Source organism: Spinacia oleracea, chromosome 5 (genome assembly GCF_020520425.1).
Source record: "Spinacia oleracea cultivar Varoflay chromosome 5, BTI_SOV_V1, whole genome shotgun sequence".
NCBI classification, from domain to species: domain Eukaryota; kingdom Viridiplantae; phylum Streptophyta; class Magnoliopsida; order Caryophyllales; family Amaranthaceae; genus Spinacia; species Spinacia oleracea.
The window spans coordinates 126,422,710-126,429,434 of record NC_079491.1 but is presented as its reverse complement, the minus strand read 5'-3'; positions in this window follow the sequence as shown (position 1 = coordinate 126,429,434).

The following is a 6,725-nucleotide window of genomic DNA, read 5'->3' as shown; positions in this document are numbered from 1 at the left end:
ATGTGGAACAATGGTCAGGAACAGAGCAAGGTTAGTTGTTAAAGGCTACAATCAACAGGAAGGTACTAATTTCGAATAAACTTTTGTTCCTGTTGTTAGATTAGAAACTATAAAAACTTTAATTGTTTTTGCAGCCTTTACAGAAATTAAGTTGTACCACATGTACGTCAAATGTGTCTCCATAAATGAATTTTTTAAAAATGACGTCTGTGTGGAACAACCTCCCCATTATAAAAATCATGAATTTTCAAATCACATCTATAAGCCTGACAAAGCTCTCCATGGGTTAAAGCAAGTTACAAGATCATGGTGCGAAATATTATCTAAAATCCTTATGAAAAATGATTTTAAACGAAGTAGATATGACAAAACTTTATTCTTAAAATCAAAAGGAACTGACTCACTAGTTGTACAATTTTACGTTGATAATATACTGTTTGGTACAACTATTGAAAATTTGTGCAAGGAACATGCAAAGTAAACAAGCAGAAAGAAGCACGGAAAAATGAGATTGGACCTCGGGATGATCAAGCTGAGATAAGTAAGCAGGAAAGTTCCTCACAAGGTATTACTTTTATAGATTTATGCATAACTACTATATACCATTATAAATACATGTGCGTAAAGCATAACTGAAGTTTACCATTGTTAAGGAACAACTAAAAATTTAAAATTAAAATATGTATTTAATTGGTCAGTAATATGAGATACGTGATTTAAAACAGTTCCACTAAAATAGGAGGATCATGGATATATTCTTTTTGTTACAATTTTCTTCCATCTTTTATTTTTCCACAAATTATTTTTATTATTTTTATTTCTTTTTATATATCCATATTTTTATTTATTTTTTCCATTAAATTTTATTTTTTCCAAAATTAAAAGCTAATGGATCACACCTATGGATCTCTCATACCCAAATCCACCACAAATTCAAAACTCATCAATTTCAAACACAAGAAACCCTAAAAATAAAAAAATCCCCAAATTCAAACCCTAACAATGAAAAATCCCCAAATTTGAAACCAACACCACCACCGCCGGCGGCCAGACCCAGCAGGCCACGACCACCGGCCAAGTCGCACTCAGCCCAGCGACCGGACTCGACCCGGCCAACCGACCGAGCCCAGCCGCGGAGCCCACCGTCGCGTCACCAGCAAAACTGACCAATCCCTCAAGGAAACGCTAGCCACCAGCGTCGGTGACCCACGTCCCTTCGCTGGCGGTGGCTGCGGATCCAGAATCGTCGCCCGCCTAAACTAACCCAGCGGTTCTCTGCCCCGAACCGTCACCAACCCGCGACTCATCTTCCCTCTTTACCTAGTTCGACGAAGCCACAGAGAAGAAACACCACCTACCCGCGAAGAGAGCGGCGGTCGGGTAGTGGGATGCTTCCAAAAACCCGAAAAAAAAGGGCAATGCTCGTTCTCAGGGGGAACGTACAAAAAACCGGGTTTATTTGGTAAGGGATGCAAGTTTGGCTAAGAAGGTTTTCATTCTTATTAAGGATTTTATGGGTGATTGAGTTATATTAAAGGGATGACGTTGTTTTTTTTTTTTTTTTTTTTTTTTTTTTTTTAAAAAAAAGAGTAAATATGAAAGGGTTAACAACGTGGTTCCTAAGGTGAAAAGTCCTCTGTTGTTTGTTGATATATCTTGTGATGATTAGGATAATGATGAGAAAGTGGAAGAATGAATGGACGCAGTAGAAATTGAGAAAGGATGTGGATTGATATGCAGTTGAAAAAGAAACAACTTACACTTGCTACATACCTAAGCCATCTTTCCTGATCCTATCCATTTGTGTTACATTATGCTTTTGATTTTTTTTGGAACCTTTTACTTTAATTTTTATATTCTTTTTGGTATGTCACCCTCTGTTGGGAAACATACGATTTTTATTCTTTTATTTATGTGGAACTCCTAAAAGATCGTATCTCTAAGAACTTGGCTTGTTAATTATTATGTTTTATATTCGAAATTAGTACGTTGTAACTTAACTTTGAGGCTAAGTTAGTTTGCCAACCGTTGATCGGAGGGCGCTCTAATCGGTATATATTAGTATTGTGTATTTCTACTTTTTGTTAATGCCAACAGGGGGAAATGAATGCAAACTTAACTTAAATTGATCACTTGAGTCCGTCTCACTACTCTCTTCTCGATGTAAGTTTATAAAATTTTATTTCTCGTTTTTAATTTTATTTTCGTTTATTAAAATTAATTTCAATTTTCCTTAATTTCATTTAGGAAATTTAGATTAATTTTTATAAAAGTACTTTATTTAATTTATTGCTTTATATTTATGCTAATTGATTATTATTGCATTTAGTGAAAGTTTGCTTTTGTTGTCATCACCAAAAAGGGGGAATATTGTTGACCCTAAAGTTTTGATGATGACAAAGCAAACTCCTGACAATTGGTTAAGTTATGTTGCATAATAGGTTCCGAGATCCTTAGAGGGATAATGCTAAGTTAAGGAGATCCTGAGTTGGATAAACTAAGCAACGCGGAATATACGCAAGTAATTGATCCATGTCAGACACTACATTGAAGATATAATCATTAAGCAAGTTTACAAAGGCGAGATCCTTAGGCGAGTTCCTAAGGCGAGATCCTCATATATTTTGTGGATCCTCGATGTTCCAGAGAAGGAACAAATTGGGAAGACTTCGAGTGAAGCTTCTAAAGGTGCAACATGAAGACTACAACATATGAGTTTATGTTTAGGATTTATGTAAGTATTTAATATTGTTTATACGTAATTTGGAACGAAAGGAACCTAAGTATTTTGGTACGTTTTAAATTGAAATATATTAACTGTAATTATAAAAGAGTTTTAAGTTGGAAAATCTTTGTTAATTAATAAATAAAATGAATTTAATTAATAAATGTAAACATAGGATTCTGTTTTCATTCTCCTTGTTTCTCAAGCAAAAGATTTTCCATGATCCTTAAAACTCTCCCACGTATTTCTGTTTAAACGTGCATTTAGTGTTTTGATTTGGTCTCCCTGTTTCTCTCCAACTATGCCCATGTTACTGAGCAGTAACTGTTAGTGGGTAGTTGAGGAGAACATGGGTACCCAACCTTAGGTAAAACTCTCCTATAAAAGGAGAAGAGTTTTGGCTTTTCAAAACACAACTGATTTCTACAAAATCTATCTTAAAGAGCTTAAACTTTTTAAAAGAATCAGTTGGCAAAATAGAGTGTTCCTTGAGTTCCTTATTATTATAAGCTTTATTACGTACTAGAGTTTTATATCAAATTGTATTTTGGGTTTAAGGGTTGAGTGATCCTTAATTGACTTAGAGTTAAGTCAAAGAGAAACAGAGCGACTTAGAGTTAAGTCAAAGAGAAAAGGAGCGACTTAGAGTTAAGTCAGAGAGAGAAAGAGGAGCACAGTAATCAAAGGGGATTGCTGTGGGGAACTCGTGTTCGAGAGGAACTCGAGTTAAAGAGTGTATTTGGAATAGAGTTATTGCATTAATACAAAATAGTAGTGAGGTTCTTCTTGATTAGGGTCAAGAAGGTTCCTCCATTTTATATCTTTCTTCGCTCATTATTCTCAGTCTCTTTATTGTTTAAATTCCGCAAGAAACTTACCCAAGTTCCCAAGAAACAATTCACCCCCCCCCTCTTGTCAAGTGTTCCTACTGAACTATCAAAACACACGATCAAAGTTGGACACATCATCCTGACGCGTCCAACTATCCTCCTTCATCAAGTCGGCCCTCGCCTTCCAAGTGTAGTAGCCTGCACACTAACAGGCTCACGACTTCAGCAGATAACTTCAACTTGACAGTCGTGGCCTTCTCTTCAGCAGCAACACCATCAAATCTGGTATATTCCTTCTTAACATACTTTAGCTCATCCTTCATCTTGGAGATCTTGTCCTCCAAACTCATCACACGGTGGTGAGTAGCCAAAGCCGAGGGCAGAATTTGACGACACAAACATTGACATCAAAAATGCAAAAACTCATCCAAACACCACACTACAAAACCAAAAAAAAGTTACCTTCCATGCTTCAGTAACATTCTCAACAGTTGCAGCAGTTGGGGACATGATCTCTTGACGTTACCGACTCGCTGGAACCCATAAACGATCCACCTTCGGCCACAACTCATGAGCCTTAGCATCAGCACCCGCATAACCGTTGAGGAACTCCATGATCAACTTCCTTTTTTGAGGAGGTGAAGGAGGAAGCTTGATCTTGGCATATGGCAACGACATTATCTCGTTAACGATCATCACATCCTGACTCCCCCCAAAAGAACTCTTTGGCGATTTGGCATGAATAACCTTTGGACGACTCACAGTCGCCATAAAATCAAGCCTCATCTTCAACAAGGCGCCAGCATAAGGTTCCTTTGTTGAACGAGACGACCTTCCAGTTCCTACACTCATACGCAACAACAACAATTTAGTTGAAGACTTCATCTCGTCGACCAATAGTACAACTCTTAAATAGATTACTGTTTATTACTAACACTAACTAGTTACCTATTATTTTTGCCATTTTCTTAGATCCAGACAACTCTTCTAACTCGTCCTCTTTCGGCATTGCACCCTACTCAAAGAAAGCGCCCATGTATGTCCTGTCGACCACAGAAGATTCAAAGATGATATCGCTCTTCTGAAATGCTTGCGCACCCACTCTCACATAATCTAAAGATGCACCTACAAAACAATGTGAGAAAGTCAATTATGGAACTAGCCCCAAAACAAATCACCCAGTATAATACCTCTCGCTGTCCAATCTCCAGGCAATAAATCAGCCCCAAGACCCAAGTCTGCCATCTTCACAAAGAAAAACCTTTCCATCCACCCTCTATTGTTCAATTGCTCAGGCCCCAACAACGACTCCCTTCCATCCTTCACTAACTGGATATATCGCCCAAAGCTGTAATTGAGAACCTTGTAAGTGTACACTAAGTCCTCCACCAAAAGGTGATCCCCAATTTCCCACAGGCGTGATCTAGGGTTCGCAACACCCGCCACGCATGCGGCATCAGTTGAGAGGGAGAAATACCTAAAGTTCGTAGCATGTCCCTAAGTAGTTGCGTAAATGGGTACACATACCCAATCCTGAAGGGGTATTTAAATAAGCATACCCACCTAGAAGCTTGCCAATCGAATCTCTCATTATGAAAGGGAAAGTAGATCTCCACCTCCTCGGGAAAGTCGCACTCAGCCTTTAACGCTGTCGTGCTATTCTTCCCCTAGTTCGTCGGTAGAGCGCCTTCTAGTCCAAGATTCCACCTTGTAGACACCTAATTTGTGTCTCCCCTTGGGATGATGACGATACCATTATCCTTATTAGGTGATTGGAATAACTCAAGGCGGAAATCCCAATTGCTAAGAATACTTCCAAAATTCAAGATCCAAACTCCAACCCCCGAGACCGTTCCCCTTTCGGATTCTCGGTACAAAATACAACTTTCCAAATCCAATTTCAAAATCCAAGTACAATCTCATCTAGTAGACCATCCCATTGGTTTTACAAGGCCTTTTCCACTCAAAATCATATAAGGAAAGTCAAATTCGGGCGCCGACCCACAAGACCAAGCATGCCGGGCCCCGTCCCGTAAAACCGGAACTCAAAACCCGAGAAAGGCTTGTTTTTAGACGCTAAATGATGCCTTAACCTCCAAGAAAATACAAAACGCCAAACCTAGTACTATTCGTACAACAGGTACAACACCACAAGACGAAACAAGGACTGAGCCCGCGTCCTTGCTTTGGCGGCATTCAAGCCACGTCAGCGGCGCACTGCGCTGGTCCAGCGCCCTGCGCTGGCGTGTGCTGGCGCGTTGCACCCATTCCCCCTATAAATACCCCTCATTTCCAGCATAGTGAGGAGGAGAACAACAATACAACGTCGTAATTTTGACATTACGCCTCAAAATACAATTCAAAATCTCATCAAAAACACATACAAAATTCCTAAATTCAAAAGCAATTGGGAGCTCTTGCCTAAACCTAACTAGGTAAATCCGAATCCCATTCTAATCAATTATGTTGCTTTGATTTCTAAATGATTAGCAAGTTGGTGTTTTTTTTAATCATTAAAAACACCACTTGCAACAATCATACATGTTTTCCAAAAATTCAAACTTTTTCAAAATACAAAATGCAAACTTTCAAGATTCAAGGATGTCCAAGTTGTTTACAATCACCTCTTGGACTAGAATCACCTTCAAACATGGGGTAATCAAAGATGACACCTTTTAAACACTTAAAGGTTTAGTCTTTTGAGATTCAAAACCCCATTTTTTCAATCTACAAGTTCAAGTTTTCAATTTTCAAGATCCCACCATGTTTAGGGTTGTTCATGGTTACTTCATTAAACTAGGATCCTTTCAAGTTCAAATTTCAATATTCAAGCTTTCAAGTTCAAGTTTAACATGCAAAATCTAGGATATTTGTGTTGAGCAACCTCTCCCAAGTTGAGATTTTTGGCTTTGAGTTCGTGTCGGGCGCACTTATTTTTAAGGAGCCGCTTGGCGTTGGAATCTCATGTGCCCAAGTACAAATTTCAATTATGCACCTTTCAATATTGCAATTTCAATATCCCACCTTTCAATACCGCAATTTCAATATCGCACTTTCAATACCGAAATTTCAATACCGCAATTTCAATTCCGCACTTTCAATTCCGCATCTTTACTTGCCTAGTCCATTTCTAGGCAATGTGGACCTACTCCCTAGTCCTTTTATAGGGG